We start from the raw sequence: 22,656 nt of genomic DNA, 5'->3' as shown, positions 1-22,656 counted from the left end.
AGTTTCACAGTCCACATCTTACAACAAAGGCAGAATGCCAAGCCTCAATGTTTCTTGAACAGATAAATCTGGTTCACTATATGGCACCCAAGTAGACTTGGTTGATGAAAAGGTAAATGATCCACCTGGATGTTGAACTCGACATGAGGATTCAGAAGCGGGCTTGGGATGAACGGTAATGCCCCAGGGATTAATGTGAGCAGAAGCTTACAGCAAGCAGGGGCAGTTTAGCTTCATACGGTCAAGCTGGCTGAAAAAAAGCAGCAGAATTTCTGTTTGTTCGGAGGTTGCAGTTGCTGGAATCTGGAGCAAAAAGCAAGCTGCTGGAAGAACTCAGCTGATTATGTAATCCGTTGTCATCAATCTTTTCAATAGACCTCTCATACACTAGAAGATAAATTCTTGATCTCAGAGTCTACCTTGACATAGCCCATTCACTTTATCTGTCAACCATGCATTGCAGTCCATTTGTAACAGAATATTCTGTGTTCCATTTTCCTTTTTCACTATCTTGATGAAGGACATGATTTGTTTGGTTAGCGTGATAACAAAAGTATTTTACTGTATCTCGATACATATGACAATAATAAAACAATTCCAATCTAGACCAAATAAAGGGTCTCAATATAAAACAGCTGCTGTTCATTTCCCTGCATTGATGCTGCCTAGCCCACAAAGTTCCTCCAGCAACTTTTTTTTTTGCTTCTGTTATCATTACTCCACTTTTTGACATTTCATTTAACATCTCATTTGGAAAATTGTACTTGTAATGTCACAGTCCTTGCTCAGTGCTGACCTGAGTTGTCTTCTTGTCTGTGCACTGGGGCACCGTTTGAGAGTGCTGTTAAGTTCAATTTCAAGTTTAATTCAAGTTCAAGTTGAATTATCATACAAACATACATGAATATTGACAAATAAAACAGCAACACACACACACTCACACAACACTCCCCCCCCCCCAGAGATTTTCTCTTGTTTGCAAATAAAACAGCATTCTTCTGGGGTCAAGGTGCTAAATACATTATAAGTATATATATAAACACAGCACATTGCACATAGCACATAGTGCAAGTAGCACATATACTGTAGTCATGATTCCAGAAACAAAAACATAAGTCACAAAGAAAAAAAAAATAATATAGCACAGTCCCTGAGTGGCATTCCTCCAGACTGATGGCAAGTTGACCTGGTCCAGCTTGTTCTTCCACCAAGCAAACACTAGAGGGCAACACCATTAGGAGGAGTCAGGCCCCAACCCAGTATGGATTCCAACACAGCCACAGAAGCCACTTAACTCTCCCACAGAACCTCCAGCATCTCCTCCCCAGGGCAACTGCAAAAGGTGATCCCATGGTGAAAGCCTAGTCCATGTCTCAACCAGTGCAACACAGCTCCCCCATCATTGGTCTCACCAATGAATCAATGAACTAGATTAGCAGTTTTCTACATTTTTTTTGTCCAAAAACTCTTGCGATCACAATAAAATGTCCACACATCAGCTCATCAACACAACAACAATTCGCAACAAGTCCAGACGATAACACAAAAATGGTACGCAGTAAGTCCAGCTCTGTCATTATCAAGCAACTCACTGATGTTGTAGTCCTGCAATACTTAATTTTTGTTGAATCCAGCAGAGACAGTGATCATAAAAAGAACATAGAGGATGAACAACTACACCTTTGATTGCACCCAGAGTGGCTGCTGCATCCAAGACTGCTGCCATCTTAAATTCAAAGTTCAAAGTTCAAAGTAAATTTATTATCAAAACCCTACAGTATATGTCACCGTATACAGCCCAGAGATTCATTCTTTTGCAGGCATCCTCAATAAATTCATAATAGAATAATAACCATAATAGAATCAATGAAAGATTGCACCAACTTAGGCATTCAACCAGTAAATGCATAAATACAAAAAGACAGAAATTATAAGCAATAAGCAATAACTATAAGAGAATATAAGATGAAGGATCCTTGAAAATGAGTCCATAAATTGTGAGTACATTTCAGTGATGGGGCAAGTGAAGTTGAGTGAAGTTATCCCCTCTGGGTCAAGAGCCTGATGGTTGAGGGGTAATAAAAGTTCCTGGACCTGGTGGTGTGAATCTTGAGGCTCCTCTACCTTCTTCGGTGAGAGAAGAGAGCATGACCTGGGTGCTGGGGAATCCTGATGATGGATGCTGCTTTCCTGCGACAATGCTTTGTGTAAACGTGCTCAATAGTGGGGAGGGCTTTACCCATGGTGGATTGGGCCATATCCACTACTTTTGTAAGGTTTTCCATTCCAGGTCGTTGGCCTTTACATGCAAAGCTGTGATGCAACCAGTCAATATACGCTCCACCACACATCTACAGAAATTTGTCAGAGTTTTAGATGTTATGTCAAATCTTCACAAACTCCAAAGAAAGCAGAGGCACTGCCATGCTTTCTTCATAATTACATATGTGCTGGGCTCAGCACTGGTCCTCCAAAATGATAACACCAAGGAACTTAAAGTTGTTAACCCTCACCACTTCTGATCCTTGATATAAACTCTGGTGTCCTCCTGAAGTCAATAATGAGCTCCTTGTTCAAGCTGCCATTAAGAGACTGTTGTGGCATCACTCAGCCAGATTTTCAATCTCTCTCCTATATGCTGATTCGCCACCATCTTTAATTTAGCCTACAAACAATGTTGTCATCAGCAAACATGAATATGGCATTGGAGCAGTGCTTTGCCTCACAGTCATAAGTGTAAAGTGAGTAAAGCAGGGGGATAAGCACACATCCTTGCAACAACCTGCGTTGTTGGAGATTGTGGAGGAGATGCTGTTGTCAATCCGAACTGACTGGGGTCTGTAAGTGAGGACATCAAAGATACAGTTGCACAAGGAATTATAGAAGCCAAGGTCTTGAAGCTTATTGATGTTTTGAGAGGATGATGGTATTGAATGCTGAGCTGTATTTGATAATGAACATCCTGATATATGCGTCTTTGCTGTCCAGGTGTTGCAGGATTGAGTTTGGTGTTTTTTTTTACGTAGTTCAGTCTAGTTTTTGTACTGTGTCATGTAACACCATGGTCCTGAAAGACGTCGTTTCATTTTTACTATGTACTGTACCAGCAGTTAATGTTGAAATGATAATAAAAGTGACTTGACTTGACATGAAAAGCCAATGACATGTCATCTACTGTAGACACGTTGCTCCAGTAGGAAAATTGGAGCAGATCTAAGTCACTTCTCGAGCAGGAGCTGATATGTTTCATCACCAACCTCTCAAAATACTTCATTCATTGAGGCAGGTTACCTTATTCTTCTTAAGAATCGGTATAAGTGACGTCTACTTGAAGCAGGTATTTATCTCAAAATGCTGAAGTGAGAAGTTAAAGATCTGAGTGAACACTCCAGGTGCTTTTTGTGGGGTCACCCTCCTGAAGGCTGCTTGCATGTTGGCCTCAGAAACTGAAATCACAGGATCATTGGTCTGTAGGAGTTCATGATGGTTCCTCCATGTTTTGCTGGTCAAAGTGAACATAAAAGAATTGAGCTCTTGTGGAAGCAAAGCCTCGTTGTCACCTAAGTCACTTGGTTTTACTTTATAAGAGGTGATGGTATTCAAGCCCTGCCACAACTGTCGAGCAAACACGAGGAAATCTGCAGATGCTGGAAATTCAAACAACAACACACACACAAAATGCTGGTGGAACACAGCAGGCCAGGCAGCATCTATAGGGAGAAGCGCTGTCGACGTTTCGGGCAGAGACCCTTCGTCAGGACTAACCGAAAGGAAAGATAGTAAGAATGCTGTCGAGCATCCTTTTTAGATTCCAGTGTAGTCCAGAATTGCCACTTTACCCATGAGATGACTTTCTGGAGATTGAACCTTGACCTTTGTAAATTTTTTGGTCACCAGACTTGATTGTCTCTGACCTGGCCCTCTGCAGATTGCAGATTTCATAGTTCATCCAGGGCCTCTGGTTGGGAAAAGCTTTGAATGATTTTGTGGGGACACATTTTTCTACAACTGTTTAATAAAGTCCATGACAACATCTGTGTAGTCATTCAGATCCACAGATGGGGCCTTGAATATGGTCCATTCCACTAACTCAAAGCAATTCCATAGCTACTTCTCTGCCCCCACCACCACCTCTTTGTTGTTCTAATATCTGGAGCTTTGCTCTTTAGCCTCTGCCTGTATGCAGGTAGGAGAAGGATGGCCAAGTGATCAGATTTACTGAAATACAGTCTGGGCTTGGAACAGTAGGCATTCCTTACCTTACTATAATAGTGTTCTGGTGCAGCAGGTTATATGCTGATGGCATTGGGCAGCATTTTCTTCAGACAAGCCTGGTTGAAATCCCCGACAAAGTTATAACTGAGAGATGTTCAGAAATAACAATGTAAAATGGAGTTATTTTGAAATAGAAAATAGATTGTGCTTAAGAACTTATGGACTATAGTCCTGTTTTATACAGGTCAGTGTTATTTGTAATGCATTGCGAATTGACTTTCCATGGGTGGCCCACCAAATCATCCATCAAACCAATAAACAAGTTGGTGAGCCATCCGAGATCGAAGAGCTAGTGCAGAAATATATTGCTCGAAGACATACAGGATTTAATACAGTTGGATGTATAATTTTATTTCTCATTCAAAGGTTTTGAATTTGATTATCTGGAAGAACTAATTATTCTTGCAAGGACATTGAAAAATGATAGAATGAGATTTACTTTATTTGAAGAATTTGTCATGAAAGGAGTTAAGCTGTATATATATTTGGAGGGGGGGGGGAGACGTTGAATTTGAATTTGTCGACATACTGACTTAAAAATGAAGCTGAGGTTAACCATAATACTTCAAATAGGAATTCAATTAGTTTACCTAACTACCTAGGAATAAAGAAAAAGGAAAAATGTTAGTCACTAAACCTTTAAACAGAGAATAACACTAGATCTAATTTGTTTGAGAAATTGGAGTAATATAGGTTATTTTAATGAGTATCACTGATTCTAACTAAAAAGGAATTTGGTTTTCAGTTAATATCTGAGACTTAGAACCTAAAATAGAATGTTGGAATTTTGAATTGTTCTTACTTATTAAATATTTTGTGTATATTGCTATTTTTATAAGCAAGACTTACTACCAGAAATGTGTGTTTTCTATTCACTGCCTCCTTCTGATACCTAGAATTTCTGATGGCCCACTAATACGTAATGTAGTACTATGTAATTTGAATTTTCTCATAAAGAGGGTGGCAACCAGTCGCACGAGCTCAGACCAGCATTACATGTGTATACACAAACATAGAATACAGCAATCTCTCATTTCCCTCTGATACAGCAAACATTGCCCTCAGTTCCTCAATTTTGTACTTCAGCACCTCCACTTTGCCGAGAAGATGATGATTAGAGGGTGTCTCTTTCTGCTGTGTTTCAACCTGGCTTGGTCTTCAACTCTTGCCTCATTTCCAGCCATGGCGATGAACCTTCATCTACTTAAAGGTGCCTTACCTGCTTGCTTAGTAGCTAAGTCCACCGAGTCCTTCAAAAGATTGCAGAATCCAGACCAGACATAACTTGGTATAAAATTGAGAGTTAAATAAATTGTATGAATGAAATGAAATGCCAAGTCAATGGTCTAAAACAGCATCTCCCCAACAAGCTAAGAAATTTCTATCTTTTGAAGTTTGCAATGGTCAGAATTTTTCTCAAATATTTGAAATATATATTGATCTTGATGATACTAAGCCCGCTTTATACTTGTCTATAGGATTGCTGATGAACAGAGGGACTTTGGGGTTCAAACCCAGAGTTATCGGAAAGATGCAACACAGGTAGATCAGGTAGTGAAGAAGGTTTGTGACACGCTTGACTCACTAGTTAGGACATTGAATATGAAAGTTCAGATATGACATTGCAAATTTACAGAACACTGATTAGGCCACACTTGTTCTGTGTACATTTCTGATTCAGATTTATTTCTCACATGGACAGTACATCAAAACATGAGAAATGTGTTGTTTCCATTAATGACCAACACAACCTAAGGATGTGCTGGGGTCGCCATATATTCTGGTGCCAACAATGCATGCCCACAATAATCAACAGAAAACCACAGAGCACAACAAGCAACAAGACAACAACAGTAAGACAAGCCCCATTCCCCTCTTCCACCCACCCACTCTCCTATGCACAGTCCTAGTCATTGCCACGCAGTTCTGATTGCCTCGCTGTAGATAGAATAGGACTGCACTGGAGAAGGCAGAGGAGAGTCAGTGGGATGTATCCTGGATTAGAGAACTTTGGTTATGGGGTGAGGCTGGATATCCTTGGGGTGAAGTAGACTGAAGGGTGACCTGATTAAAATATATAAGATAATGAGAGGCATATATAGAAGAAATAGAATTTTTCCCCATGGTAAGGAGATCAAAAAGAGAATAGATTTATGTTCAGTGAAAGGAGTTTAAAGAGAATCCGCTAGGTTTTCTTAAATATCTAGAACTCACTGCTAGAGGAGGAGGTGGAACCAAATATGATCATTGCAATTAAGTGACATTTACATTGATACTTGAACAGGTAAGGTATGGATGGTTATGGCACTAACTCAGCAAATGGAACTCATCTAGATGGCATGGATGAGTTAGACTGAAAGGCTGTGTAGCTCTATCACTCTACATGAGAGTGATTTATTAATATGTCTGCAGAGTGGAAAAATATTTGAGGTGGAGCTTTATCCGATGGCAAGGTAACATGATTAGTTTTGAATCATTAAATAGAAATTCAGAGTTGATTAAAAAACTTACACCATCAGTACTTGTAGACCACTGTAATTCCAGAGGTCCAGTTTGAGGGCTTCTGTTCAAGTAGGTGCACAGCCTGTTAAATGCTAAAGATATGGACATGCTCAAATTTCTCCATTCAATTCACACCAAATAGCATTTTTGAATGGTTGTCGTGAACAAAGTATGAAAAATGCAAACCACTCCATCCCATACAGTATGTGTGTTCGTGGTAACAGTGGCAGCAGGACAAAGCTTGTCTCATACTACCTCAACTTAATAATTGTGTTCAGTTTCTTCAATGATTTGAGCATTATAGATTTAACAAAAATCTTCCAGTAAATATGACAAATGAGTGATGAGCAATGCATGACCCATACCAACTCAGGAGGTAATTTGTGCTTTTGTGGTATTGGCATTGATCTACTATTGCCACATGCATTGAGACACAGTTTAACTGTGTCTCAATTAACTAAAAATGAGTTATAACTAAAATTAAAAGCAATGCTACATATTCATTAACTATAATATATTAATATTACTTTAAAGGATTCATTGCAGACTTTGCATATCTTAAGTTGCTGAGCGTGTTGTGTGAGGTATAGGATAATTAAAGAAGTCTGCTATATTGACACCTAGAAGTGAAAACTAAGCTTGTGACTCAGTCAACATAGTCAATTAAAGCAAAATAAATATTCTACAGATGCAGAGATGGGTATGAAAATGAACTCAGAGCTAAGCTGTGAAGGTGTAATTAGCTGCAAATGGATTATCCGGACTGTTTTATTGATTGAGAAAGGAGGTGGAAGGTACAGTATAGTCTAATGGAGGGAAAAAGATAATCATTGACGAGTGTGTGCAGAAGACTTGCATAAATGGGTTAAGTACCTTTGATCATCTCAAAATGCCCACTCACCGTCTAACTCCCAATGTGGCTGAAACAGTATCGAGGTCTGAAGACCCACGCCTCAAGGTTCAACACCAATTTCTTCCACACTCCTGTCAGGTTCTGAACTGACCTGAGAAACAGACCATTGGAATGTTTTTCCTTATATCTCTCTTTCAACTTGCACTAGTGTTGTTCTGTTTATTTTGGTGCCATGTAAGTTATGTATAATTAATTTTATTTACATTTCTGCTCACTTATGTTTGTCATGTTTTGCAATGTACTAATCTGCTGCTGCAAACAGGTAATTTTCATGGCATTTAGGCTCTGGGTGTGTATGTCTAGGATACTAAACTTGAACTTGAATAATCTGTAGACCCCACACTCAGCAACCTTGGAGCCCAGAGGAACTGGAGGAGGATCCAGGTGGGTTTGGCCCCCAGGGGAGGCTAAGAGAGAAAGGATGAGTGTGAAATTAACAGAAATAATGGGAAAATGATGTAATGCATTTTTAGAAAGGGAGAGTTGAGTAAATATTAGTTTGTTGAGAGATTTGCCTGTCAAAGAAAGTTAATGAGAAAGTACAATAGTTAACAAGAACAATCACTGTGTTAGAGTTAGGTTTGGTGCTTAGTTTATTACTAGTTATGTAACATAACACCTGTGTTTCTGACTTCCATCTGGACCTCTATTGATTAACTTTGAGGTTCAGTGGACATTTATGTCTGACAGTAAGTCTGCCATTTCTCATGGAATTGTGAAATTCAGTGTTCATCTGCACCACCTTTTCGTCACAATGGCGCCGGTGATCCACGTTGATGTTCTGTGGGCTGTGGACAATATATCTTAATATACCTCTTTTGAATTACTCTCACTACAATCTGCAGTGTGTAATTTCCCTCTAAGTAATATATTTTTAAATCAACTTAATTTGTCTACAGATTTCATCATCATTTGAAGTTCTCTGTGGATCAGACAGGAGTGGCACCTCTAAGCGGATGAAAGTTCATCACCATGGCCAGAAGTGAGGTAGGAGGGTAAATTCCAAGCTAGGCTGAAAAGCACAGGGATGAGGCTGCCTCTATCCACATCTTGATGGCAATTGTGCAGACCTTGGAGAACAAAATTGAGGACCTGAGGGAAAGATTGCTGTATCAGAGGAAAATGAGGAACTGTAGTATTCTATGTCAGAGTGAGACTTAGCTATCTCCAAGCAGGTCAGATGCAGTGAGTCAAACTCAAAGGCTTCTTGATTTTTCAAATGGACTGAACTGGTGATTCAGAAAAGGCCAAAGATGGAGGTGTGTGTTTCACAACAAACTCTCAATGATGCTCTAATGTGGCAGTTTTGTTGAACTTGTGTTCCCCCAAACATGAACACGTAACAGCCAAATGCTGCCCATTCTATTTTCTTTGGGATTTCTTCTCCATAATCCTGACCACAGTTTATATACTACCAGACGTCAACTATAATCAAGTGCTTGAGAGACTGCACTTGAGACCACACCTGGAGTATTGTGTTCAGTTTTGGTCTCCAAATTTGAGGAAGGACATTCTTGGTATTGAGGGAGTGCAGTATAGTTTCACGAGGTTAACTCCCGGGATGGCGGGACTGTCATATGTTGAAAGATTGGAGCGACTGGGCTTGTATACACTGGAATTTAGAAGGATGAGAGGGGATCTGATTGAAACATATAAGATTATTAAGGGATTGGACACACTGGAGGCAAGAAACATGTTCTGGATGTTGGAGGAGTCCAGAACCAGAGGCCACAGTTTAAGAATAAGGGATAGGCCATTTAGAATGGAGTTCAGGAAAAACTTTTTCACCCAAAGAGTTGTGGATCTATGGAATAGCAGAGTCAATGGATATGGGGAGAAAGCAGGAACAGGGTACTGATTGTGGATGATCAGCCATGATCACAGTGAATGGCAGTGTTGGCTCAAACGGCCGAATGGCCTGCTCCTGCACCTATTGTCTATTGTCTATCTCCAAATAATAATAATAAGAAAGGATCCATCCTGTTGCATTTAAAATTATAGTCAGGGACTTCAACAAGTCTTTTTTTGAAGAATGCCCTGCCCAATTACCATCAGCATATAACCTGTAGCACCAGAGGCCCTAAAACACTAGACCACTATTATACAAAGATAAGGAATACCTATCATCCCATGCCTAGATCACATTTTGGTAAATCTGATCACTTGGCTGTCCTCTGAAGCTGCATACAGGCCGAGGCTAATGTGCAAAGCTGCAGAGATTAGGACAACTAAGAGGTGGCTACAGGAGACAGAGGAGTGGCTAGGGGATTATTTTGAGTCAGTGGATGGGCCATGTTCAAGGATTCAACCATGGATCTGACTGAATACGTAATGGTTGTAATGGACTTTATTAAAACAATTGTAGATGAGCGTGTCTCCAGAAAATCATTTGGAGTCTTCCTCAAGCAGAAGCAATCTGCAGAGGGCCAGATCAGAGGCATTCAAGTCCAGTGACCAAGCAAGTTACAAGAGGTCCAGATGCAATCACTGGAAAGCCACCTTACAGGTGAAGTGGAAATTCTGGTCTAAACTTCAATTGACAAAGGTTGCTCGACAATTGTGGCAGGGTTCAAATACTATCACCTCTTATAAAGTTAAATAAGTGACATAGGCGACAAGAAAGCTTCACTTCCAGATGAGTTCAATGTTTTCTATACTTGCAGTACACAGGGGAACCATTGCAAACTGCCGCAGTCCCCAATGATCTTATAGTTTCTGTCCCTGAGTCTCACTAGCAAGCAGTTTGCAGGAGGTTAAACCAACAAAAAGCATTTGGCCCAAATGGAGTATCTGGCTCTTAGCTCACGTCACCAACACAAAAGAGCTTATTATTTACTTCAGGAGGAGGACAGTAGGGGTCCATGAGGCATTCCTCATTGGAGGATCAGAGGTAGAGAAGGTCAGCAACTTTAAATTGCTTGGTGATATCATTTCGGAGGGCCTGTCCTAGGCCCCGCATGTAACTGCAATTACGAAGAAAGCTCGGCAGCACCTTTATTTCCTTTCTATAGAATTGGCATGACAGCTAAAACTTAGACGATCTTCTACAGGTGTGTAGTGGAGAGTGTATTGACTAGCTGCATCACAGCTGGGTATACAAACACCAATGCCGTTGAATGGAAAATCCTACAAAAAGTAGTGAATATGCTCCAGACAATCAAGGGTAACATCCTCCTTACCAATGAGCCGTCACGCTATATGAAACACTGTCACAAGAAAGCAACGTCAATCATCAGGGGCTCCCTGCACCCAGGCCATGCTCTCTTCTTGCTGCATCCATCAGGAAATAGGTTATTGGAGCCTAGGGAATCACACACCAAGTTCAGGAACAGTTATTACCCCTCAACCGTAAGGCTCTTAAACCAAAGGGGGTAATTTCACTCAAATGCATTTAAAATATTCCCACAAGCAATGGACTCAGTTTCATGGACTCTTTATCTCATGTTCTCAATATTTATTGCTTGTTAATTTGTTATTATTATTTCTTTCTCTTTGTACTTGCACAGTTTGTTGTCTTTTGCACTCTGGTTGAATGCCCAAGTTGGTGCAGTCTTTCACTGAGTCTGTTATGGTTATTATTCTGTAGATTTACTGAGTGTGCCTGCAAGGAAATAGATCTCAGGGGTTTACATGATGACATAGATATAATGTGATTATAAATTTAATTTGAACTTTGAAATCACATTTGTTATCTTTTCTGTGTATTATATGTAACATTGGAAGTGAGTGCAGTTGATCCTTTCATCTTCCATTTTTAATGGATCTTGATAAATGTAAATCAGTGTTGTTTACATTACCATCAGCAGAGAGGGCATCTGTAATGAACTTCTGAAAATGGACTTCTGGTTTAGATTAAGTAAAGCAGCCAGTGGAGCTTTTGGGCTTCTGTGATTGAAGTATTTGGATTTTATAGTTTCTCTTATCATTACATCAAAGAATTCTTTGAAGAAACCATCTAATCAGTTCCACTGTCCCATATCTCTGTTTTATCTCTTATATATCTAATACATTTTAGTTTGATGTTTGACATGTATTCCCAGCCTTTCTTTGTCTCTTGTTTACTTGCTTGATCATCTCTCTGATCTGCAGTTACATCTACATCTCTTTGGTATATCTGTAAAATTTCTGTAAGCAGTGAGAGAACTAAACTTGATAACAGTACACAAAGGCACAGCATTCCCAAGGAGTAATTAGCCTGTGCTGTTTGACCTGCTAAAGGATGTAGACAAATTTAGCCCACAGCCAACCATCCATGCAAATGTCTTTCTTCCCCGACAACCTGTGCATGAAGCCCAGTTATGAGAGGGGTGAGTGCCTGTTGAAGTTTGCCGACACCGAACAGTACAGCCTGCACTCTTTTTAAAAGTCAGTGCATTGTGGCAGCAACTAATGGTTGAAGTCTTTTCAGAAGCAACAGTAACTTTGTGGAAGAGGTGAAAGGATATGCATTCAAGTGGTTGTCCTCATATTCTGACATGATCCTGGAGATCTTGGTTAGTGGGGCAAAGAGGGATTCTTTCAGCAGAGGACCAAGAAGGCCTCTGGTTATGAGACCCAGTGGAGAGAGGAAAGTCAAAGAAGTTGAGTTTCCACATTGTATCTCTAAATAAATAAGTCCCACCTCCTATCAATGACATCAGTAAACCTCACACAACCCTCATGTGAAACACTACCATCACTCACCTCTGAAGAATCTGGGTCCCTTGAACTCTTACTTTAAATGAAACTAGTCCACAATCTCTGCAGAGACCTACTAAATTCACAAATTAAATACCACACAGAAAGCAGCATGAGGGCAAATGTTCCTGTAGCAACTAATCTCCTGAAAGAGAAAACGCTGGCCATTATTGGAGAGTGTGGTAACATTGGCAGTCCCTCTGATCTCTCCATCCCCTTCCTTCTGAAAATTAAAACATGCTTACTTCTATATTTTTCCATTTCACATGAAGGGTCCCAGTCCCAGACCATTTATTCTGTTTCTCATTCCACAGATGCTGCCTGATTTACTGAATGCTTCCAGCATTTTCTGTTTTTACTTCAGAAATCACTGATTTGACACCAGCCCTGCTAAATTGGATCTAGATGACCTAGCTAACAGCATTTGTTATACACATGTGGAATATTCTGCATTTAACAGATGGATGAACCATCCTCCCCTCTCCACAACCAGATCTGATCTGTTAATGTGAGCCATCAATTACTTGATGGTTTGACAGTGACAGATTAGATGGAGAGTTGGCATGCTGGAAATGATGTTTGGATAATGCTGCATTTTGAGAATATTTGGAGCGACTCTAGTGATTAAAGGTAAGCTTCAGCTGTTGTTGAAAACAGACAGCTGGAGGAATTTGTGCTTGTCTCACAATCTTGTAGAGCCTTCATTCCATTTCTTCGTGTTACCTCGACACATGAAGGGTGATTGATAAGTTTGTGGCCTAATGTAGAAGGAGTCAATTTTAGAAAACCTAGCACATTTATTTTTCAACACAGTCCCCTCCTACATTTACACACTTAGTCCAGTGGTCGTGGAGCATACGGATCTTGGACCTCCAGAAAGTGTCCACAGCAGGGGTGATTGATAAGTTCATGGCCTAAGGTAGGAGATGAGTTATTAACTTCAAACTTTCTGTATAATCAAAGAGTTGAACGTCATGTGCATGTGACGAGAACTTTATAACTCATCTCTTTCTACCTTAGGCCACAAACTTATCAATTATCCCTAGTAAAAGGCAGTTGGACAGTCCATAGGTTGGAAAGGTTTCGAGGGATATAGACCAGATGCGGGGATCAGTTTAAATGGGAGTCCTGGCTAGCATGGACCAGTTGGGCTGAGAGGCCTGTTTTCATGCTGTAGGACTATCTGACTTTATGATAAGGAAAGAGAAAGGGCCTCAGCAACAAGGCCATCTAAGGAAAGGGGAATGTAAAGTGAAAAATTATTAGCCTTATCTGAAAGTATTCTTTGGGGAACAATTTGCCTGCATCAAAGTTATAGATTCAGAGACATACCACATGGAAATAAACTCCAGTGTGTCATGCCAACCACCAATTCCCCATTTACAATAGTCCATTTATTTTCTATTTTTCCAACAGTCTTGTCAACTTCCCCAGATTGTATCACTCATGGACACACTGAGTTGAAGCATTGATATTGGTATTCAATTATCATTGTCACATTTACAGAGAAACAGTGAAAAACTTAGGAACAATAATCATATTTAAAATACACTTGTGTAAGTATGGAAAGGAAATGTTTAGAAAGCCATGACCAAATGCAAGCAAATGGGATGAGCTTAGGTGGGCACTGTTGTGTCTGTGCACAACTATACATCAAATAAATAAAAGCATGCACATGGGAGATGGCTTTAACTGGTTTATTCACATTGCAATGAGAGAAAGAACAACTTGTATGTGTGGATAACAGTGCATGCATAGTCAACAGATCAATACGTAGTGCTGGGAGGGGATCATTGCTCTAAGATAAATAGATCCATACATTAAACTACATCCTCCTGTAGATTAATGCGACATAAAACTGTATAGGTACAAAACGATCAATTTCCTTTTCATAAACCCATATTCCAAATAAACATGCTTTCACAATAACAGTCTATAACTAACTTCACAGTTCAAAAGATTCAGTCTTTTGGGTGGCACTCTGTTGCTTTCAGGACAGCACCGGACCTGTGGAGTGGCATTAGGTTTTGCATGGATCTTGTCAATGATAATGTTCTCGTTGCACCTCTGGATCTGTGGAGTGGCATCAGGTTTGGTAGGTGTCTTGTCCATGTTCTTGGTTTCCAGTGTCACATTGCTGTCAGAGACATGACCATCACTGAGAGGTAAATCTGGTGACTGTAATGTGTCCATCTTATTGGATGCAGTCCACTCAGGGTGTTTTCTTTGGTTGAGTATCCAGTATCTGGTCAACATGACATCTCCATGTCTGATCTCCAACATCCACTGTGTACATCAGTGGTCCAGTTCTTGTAGCCATCCTACAGGGTGTCCACTTATCTTTTCTGTAATCATGTGTTCAGATTTCCTGTCCATCCTCTAAGCAGGGATGGGTCATAATGGGTGATTTGTTCATCAAATCTTATTACTTGCTTTGTTTACTTGTTTGCTTCTTCACCTCTTTCTGACTATTCACATTCCCATTTTTCTCCTGTCCAATGTTTGGCGAGAAATCGGTGGTAGTAGTTTACAAGGTCCAAGTATGACCTGAGTTATGATACATTTTTCCAATTGTGTGCCTGTAGCACTGCTTCAGTCTTCTCTTGAAACTTATGTAAACCATGCTCGTCAATGACATGTCCATAATATGAGATTTCATTTTTGGAAACTTACACTTCTCTCTCTGGGTGCAGACCATACTCACTCAGCCTGGTAAGCACTTTACCAAGGTTCTGGAGATACTCTTCATCATTTTTGCCAGTCATAATGATGTCATGAAGGTAACATTATGTTCCTGGGATATGTTGGAGCACTTGGTCCATTGCTCTTTGCCAAAATGCTGGAGCTGAATCTACATCAAAGACAAGATAATTATACTGGAACAGGCCTTATGACTGTTGATCATGAAGAACTTCCTGCTTGACTCCTCAATCTCCATTTGCAGGTAGGCTTGTGACAAATCAATCTTTGATAACCTCTCCCTGCCTGCCAAAGATGTAAAAATACCTTCTATTTGTGGCTCGAAATACTTCACGGTACAAGACACTGAGCTGATGCTCACCTTGAAATCCCCATATACGCAAGCAGCTCCGGCTTTCCCTTCCTTGATCACCAGGGCATGGCCTAATCGCTCCCTTCAGCCTTGGAGAGAATTCCAAATGCCACATCTTCAAACTCTGCAGCTCAGCATCCATTTTAGGACATAGTACATAATGCACTGGATGCACTTTGTGGAACCTTGTTGTTGCTGTTTCATCCAGTTCAATTCTGGCCTTCATGCCTTTCGATTTAGCATTCTTCTTCTCAAACACCTTCTCATTAGCATTAAGTAGCTGTGCCAATCTTTGGTTAGTGCTACCATTTGGGCAGCCATTGCCTGTTGACCTCATACTGAGAGCTTTGATTGGTGCCAGTCAATTTGGATTTTTCTCAAAAATTCACGTCCAAAAAGTGCTGGTCCTCCACTTTTCAATACATAAAGCTCTAACTGTTGTTATTGGCCTCCATACATCACATTTACTTTCAGTTTCCCTTTGGGAGACACTTTTTTGCCTGTTTAGGTCTTTAGCATCACTGTACATTTGTCTGATTCTGTTTTACATTCAGTAACTTAGTTAATTTGCTTAGTTTTGTGTTTGAGACGTTTCACCTAATTGTGCTTTTTGGCCGCATTGCATACTCTTTCTATGTGACCCTGCCTGTGCATGCAGACTCTTTCTTTGAGCCAACAGTCATTTGCATCATGGGACGATTTGCCACATAGATAAACAGTTTTGGCCTTTTGCACCATTCAGGGACATTTTGTGTATTTCACATTCCAACCTTCTTTTCTGTAGTTCTGCTGCATCCTTTGCTGCAGACTCTAACGATATTACAATGGTCAATGCCCGTTCTGAGGTTAGGTCTCTTTCTGCCAGAAGGCTCTTTGGAGTGCTTTGACTATGCATGCCATGTACAAGCCTATCCCTCAATGGATCAGAAAGTCCACCTCTGCAGTCACGGTACAGGGAAAGTTTGACCGGTTCTGCAATATATACAGAAATGCTTTAATCTTTTGACTGGTTCCCCTTTGTAAATTCTGAATCTCTCAGCTATTGCTAGTGGTTTAGGGCTCAAGTGGTTTTGTAAAATAGTAACTATTTCATTAAGCATCTTGCTTGCTGACTTTTCAGGGGTTACTAGTTTGCGTATAAGACTGTACTTCCTTGCACACATTAAGCAAAGGAGTGTAGGGGCTTTCTTTTGCTCCTCCACGTTGTTCGCGTTACAATACAGTTCTATCCTCTTGATATACTTCTCCCAGCCTTCAACAACGCTATTAAATTCAGGAATTTTCTTAACTGAAGCAATCGCCATGTTATTTTCACTTTAAATTCAACACGTCTTTCACTGTTACTCACACATTTGTTGGTGTCTGTGACAGCCTTCTTTGTACTGTTTAACTCTCACTGTTTCACCCCATAATTGTGCTGTAACTGTCAGTGAAGTTCATGATATTTTCTGACATTCAGGTTTGTCCTTGTTGCCAAATTGTTGTGTCTCCGCGTAACTGCATATACATTAAATAAAAGCATGGACACGGGAGATGGTTTTAACTGGTGTATTCACTTTGCAACAAGTGAGAGAGAGAGAGAGAACAATGCACATACATAGACAATAGCACATGTGCAGACAGCAGGTCAGTACATAGTTCTAAGGGGTGGGGGGATGTCATTGCTCTAACAGAAACAGATCCATACATTACAGGCATATTGGTTGATATAGATGACTTGGTCCAAAGGGCCTAATTCTGTTCTGTATAATTCCATGCCTCTATGATACAGGGCAACTTACAGTGAACAATTCACCTACCAATCTGCACATCTTTAAGATGTGGGAAGAATGTTTGAACCTGGGACCAACACACTCCGTCAAACTCCACTCAGGTGCAAACTCCACCCAGACAGCCCCTGAGGTCAAGTTTGAACTTGGTTTTCTGGTGCTGTGAGACAACCATTTCTACTTATCTGTGTCATTGTGCAGCCCCTAATGGAGAAGTAATGTTGCAGGGACTTATACTGCATCCACATACCCTTGTGATCAATATCCTGATATATACAACATCTCTCTGAGCACACTTTCCTAGTAACAGCTCTTTTACAGCCAGTTCTAATAATGGTTAATGGTGGCTGGTGCTGTTAGAGCCATACTTCTCCCTAATTCTTTGCCTGTTCTAGTCAAAATCATCCACAATCTCCTTCTGAAAAAGAGAACAAAGAAAGGGATTGGGAGGGTGTTATGGAGTAAGTGAGTCATCATCTTCCCATGGTAAAATTATTGATAGTACATGGAATCTGTACAAGTCACATGAGTCCCCTTGGACTGTGATAAATTAAATGTTTGACCTCATCTCTGATAGAGACATTGATCTGAGTGTCATACAGAAAATGCTGGAAGAACTCAGCAGGCCAGGCAGCATCTATGGAAAAAAGCACAGTTGATGTTGCAGTAACTGGGATCTCACCATATTTGCATTGACCTTGGCCTTGCGTTTTAACATGGAAGTTCTTGCGAACCTGTTCACAACCGACTCTCACTAGCGACCTCCGAAACCCCAATCTCCACAATACAGTAATTGGAAATTGGTTTATTACAGTCACACATACAGAGATAGAGTGAAAAGCTTTGTGTCATATGTCATCTAGGTAGATTATTCCAAAAAGAAGCATGTTCAGTTAGCAGAAAGGGAAGAGCCATAACAGAATGCAGAATATATTAATACAATTATAGAGAGAAAGTCAGATTGACAGTAAGTTGCAAAGGCCACGGCAAAGTAGACTGAGAGATCAAGAGTACATCCTTATCATTCAAAGCCTTAAAGGATAGAAGCTGTCCTTGACCCTGCTCTGTGTATTTCAGGCATTTGTAGATTCTGCCTGATGGGAATGGGGAGAAGAGAGAAAGAAAGAGTGATAGGATCCTTGATTATGCTGGCTGCTTTACTGAGGCAGTGGGTAGTGTAGACGATGTCTGTGGAAGTAAGGTTAGTAAGAAGAGAACTTGCACATTCACCACCCCACCCCCACCTTGGTGGCACAGGTTCCAGACCTATTCTGAGAACTGAAATTCAGCTCTCATCCAAATACTGCTATCCATTTGATCAGGCTTCCCAGGTTCTACACCTATTGCTACTCTGACTGGAGAATCATGGTCTGAATATTCTCATGGATAGATGATAATAGAGCTACTGTTACCGACATATACAACTGGTTTGTGCTAAGGCCAGTAATAGCATAGCTACTACAGGGTAGCATCTGAAATAAAGTTAATGAGGTCACAGCACAGCCATTGTGTCCTTCCTGGCTGGGCTGATCCAGGGTCAGGCTGATTCAGGATAATTGAGCACCACACTCCCCGCACCCTCATTCCAGTGCTATGCAATTTCAGCCCCTTTGATCCGAACAATCGCAACAGTAATTGGTGCTTATCTATTGAAATTCATTGAGTGAACCATATTGTAATAAACAGGTCACTGATGTAAGTCAGGACAATTAAAATTTCATCACGTAGCAGCTATTTTTAATTTGCATCACATAGTTTCACTGTGGTGACATTGTACTTAAAACTGAATTAGTCTTCAATTTAATTTTCTTTAAAACTACTTTCACTTCTAAGCAACCAATCAACTTCTTCCACATTAATGCATTCTGAATTGATAAGTGCTAAGAAAATAATTTTGAAAGTTTTCAGTCAGTCATTCCACGTAATTTAACTTTGATTGCTTGTATAAAGTATAAATCTCAGTTCATTAGATATTCTTCTCTTTTACAAACCCAGATGGCAGCACAGAGAGACGAATGTATATTCTATCAGGAGTAAAAAGGTACTGAAAGACAGGGAGGTTGCTGCTCTGTGTTTTACAGATGTACATCAAGGTTTGTTCAAGGACAGAATCAACAAGATGGAAAAAAATACTCAGCGATCTCATAGGATAAGATTGTCAGTCACTCGCTCTGTTCTTCATTGCGCAAATTGGATTCTGGGTCAGAGATGACAGATCCTAAAATGACAAATTGACACAGGGTAAACAGCTAAGCCAAATGGGCCATCTGGTTTATCGACTTCAGAGGCAGAAGTATGATAAAAGCTCAAGCTGTCTTCAGATACTTACATTTCACTCACAATTTTGGTACATCTACAGAACCTGTCAATGCAATATTTAACATATATAATAACCAAAGCTACAGTGACTCACAGGGAAATTAACTATTAAGTTAACATTAATTGTACAATGAACTCTCTGCACTCACATAAAAATAGAATTAACTTCTTTCTTGAACTCACAATATCTGGAATAAAATAGTTATATAATAAATGCCATCAGGTATTGGGAATAAAAACCTAAGAATATGGTCCTTTTATTTTCAATTTATTTGACAGCTGCATTGTGTTCATCTGTGCTTAAGGAGATCAAATAGATAGTTGGTCTTTGTCCAGTCAAGCATGATTTGCTAAGCAGAAGTTCTATCGCATATTACTTTTACACATTATTTGAGAGGATAGATGTTGGAATATTTTCAGTAGTGGGAGAATCTTGAACAAGGATCAAGAATCATTTTTAATTGCCATATACATTTACATGTATCAGGAATTTGCTGTGGTGTATTGATCAGGGTGCAACATGGAACAAAAGGTTATCAGGACATGGAAAGGGGCCAGTCTTTTAGAATTTCTTCTCTCAGAGGATGGTGCATCTTGGGAATTCTCTGTGATGGTAGGTGGTGGAAGCTGCAGAACTGGAAGCAGTTAAAGAGTGAGTAACAGTTTTATAGATTGAGGAACAGAGGGATATGGAGAAATGGTACAGAAGATGGGTTGAGATCAGTAGCGATCAGTCTTGATCATAACACATAGGAGTAGAATTAGGCCATTCAGCTGATCGAGTCTGCTTCACCATTCCATCATTGCTGATTGTGGATTTCATTCAACCCCATCCACCTGTCTTGCTATATCCTTTGATGCCCTGACCAATCAGGAAACAATCAACTTCAACCTTAAAGATTTGCACTGCTCTACTCTCAATATACACATGACTGTGTGGCTAGGCATAGATCAAATTCCATCTATAAATTTGCTGACAATAAAACCATTATTGGTCGAATCTTAGGTGCTGACAAGAGGGCATACAGGAGTGGGTTATGCCAACTACTGGAGTGCTGCCGCAGCAAAAACCTGGTACTCAACGTCAGTCAGATGAAAGAGCTTATTGTGGACTTCAGGAAGGGTAAGCTGAAGGAATGCTTACAAATCCTCCTAGAGGGATCAGAAGTGAAGAGAGTGAGCAGCTTCAAGTTCTTGGGTGTCAAGATCTCTGGAGGATCCAACCTGATCCCAACATATCGAAGTAGTTATAAAGAAGGCAAGACACCAACTATACTTTATTAGGAGTTTGAAGAGATTTGGCATGTCAACAAATACACTAAAAAATTTCTATATTTATACCGTGGAGAGCATTCAGACAGGCTGCATCACTGTCTGGTATGGGTGCGGCGGGGTGTCTACTACACAAGACCAAAAGAAGCTGCAGAAGGTTATAAATCTAATCAGCTCCATCTTGGGCACCAGCCTACAAAGTACCTATGACATCTTTAGGGAGCGGTGTCTCAGAAAGGTAGTGTCCATCATTAAGGATCTTCAGCACCCAGGGCATGCCATTTTCTCACTGTTACCATCAGGAAGAAGGTACAGAAGCCTGAACGCACACACACAGTGATTCAGGAACAGCTTCTTCCCTTTCTGTCATCCGTTTCCTAAATGGATATTGAATCTTTGGACACTAACTCACTTTTTTAACATACAGTATTTCAGTTTTTGCACGTTTTTTAAATCTATTCAACATACATAATTGATTTACTTTGTTTATTATTTATTTATTTATTTTTCTCTCCTAGATTATGTATTGCATTGAACTGCAAGTTAACAAATTCCACGTCACATGTCTTTGAAAATAAACCTGATTCTGATTCTGTACGGACTTGGCCTCCACCGCAGTCAGTGGCAGAGCATTCCACAGATTTACTGCTCTCTGGCTAAAAAAAAATTCCTCTTTACCTTTGTTCCAAAGGGATGCCCCTCAATCCTTCTGGGGTCCTCTAGTTCTTGCTACCCCCACCATAGGAAACATCCTCTCCACATCCACCCTATTTAGTCCTTTCAGCATTCGGTAAGTTTCAATGAGATCCCCTCCCCAACCATCCCCCCCACCCTGCATTCTTCTAAATTCCAGTGAGTACAGGCCTAAAGCTGCCAAACACTCCTCATATGTGAACTCCATTCATTCCCCAAGTCATCCTGTGACCCTCCTCTGGACTCTCTCCAATGACAACACATCCTTTCTAGGATATGGGGCCCAGAACTTTTGAAAATAATCTTAGTGGGGCTTGAGTACTGTCTTATAAGTCTCAGCATTATCTCTTGTTCTTATATTCTATTTCCCTTGAAATAAATGCCAACATTGCATTTGCCTTCTTTACCACAGACTCAACCTGTAAATTAACCTTCTGGGAGTCTTGTACGAGGACTCCTAAGTCCCTCTGCATCTCTGATATTTGAACATTCTCCCAATTTAAATAATAGTCCACACTATTGTTCCTGTAATGCCCTGGTTCGTACTTCACTGTTATGCTGTATGTATTTCATTTTGGCAGTTCTGTAACAGCAGTCTGTCCTGTTTTCATGCTTGCTTGGGTTATTGTTGAAGTTAAGAGATGGGGAGTAACGTGTGCCATCCCATTAGGAAGGTTGGATTAAGGGGAAGTTTCTCTTGTGAGGGACACCAAGGTTGGGCTTGAGAGAAGACAATGGGAAAACCGCTCACAGCATACAATACGGTGGGACACCCATTTGTTCGAGATGGATTGTGAGCGACATTCGGAAGTGGTGTGTTGTCTGAGGGCCCAGTGCGTGAGTGAAGGACAAGTTCAAGATGCGCTCCAACTTGTGCACAATTGACTGTTTAATTAGAATGGGCCCTTTTCTTTTTAGTTATTCTTTACTAACTCTTTAGTTAAGATTCATAAATATAATTCCTTTAGTCGTATGCAGTGTATGCCCATACATCCAATTTGTCTAAGTCCTGCTGCAATCACATTGCTTCTTCAGCACTATCTACCCCTCCAACTACCTTTGTATCATCTGCTAACTTTGCCACAAGCCAACAATTACATTATCTAAATTACTGACAAACAATGTGAAAAGCAGAGGTCCCAATACTGACCCCTGAGGAACATAACTAGTCACATGCAGCCAAC

This window comes from Hypanus sabinus, chromosome 7 (genome assembly GCF_030144855.1).
Source record: "Hypanus sabinus isolate sHypSab1 chromosome 7, sHypSab1.hap1, whole genome shotgun sequence".
NCBI classification, from domain to species: Eukaryota; Metazoa; Chordata; class Chondrichthyes; order Myliobatiformes; family Dasyatidae; genus Hypanus; species Hypanus sabinus.
Note: the sequence above shows the minus strand (reverse complement) of the source record.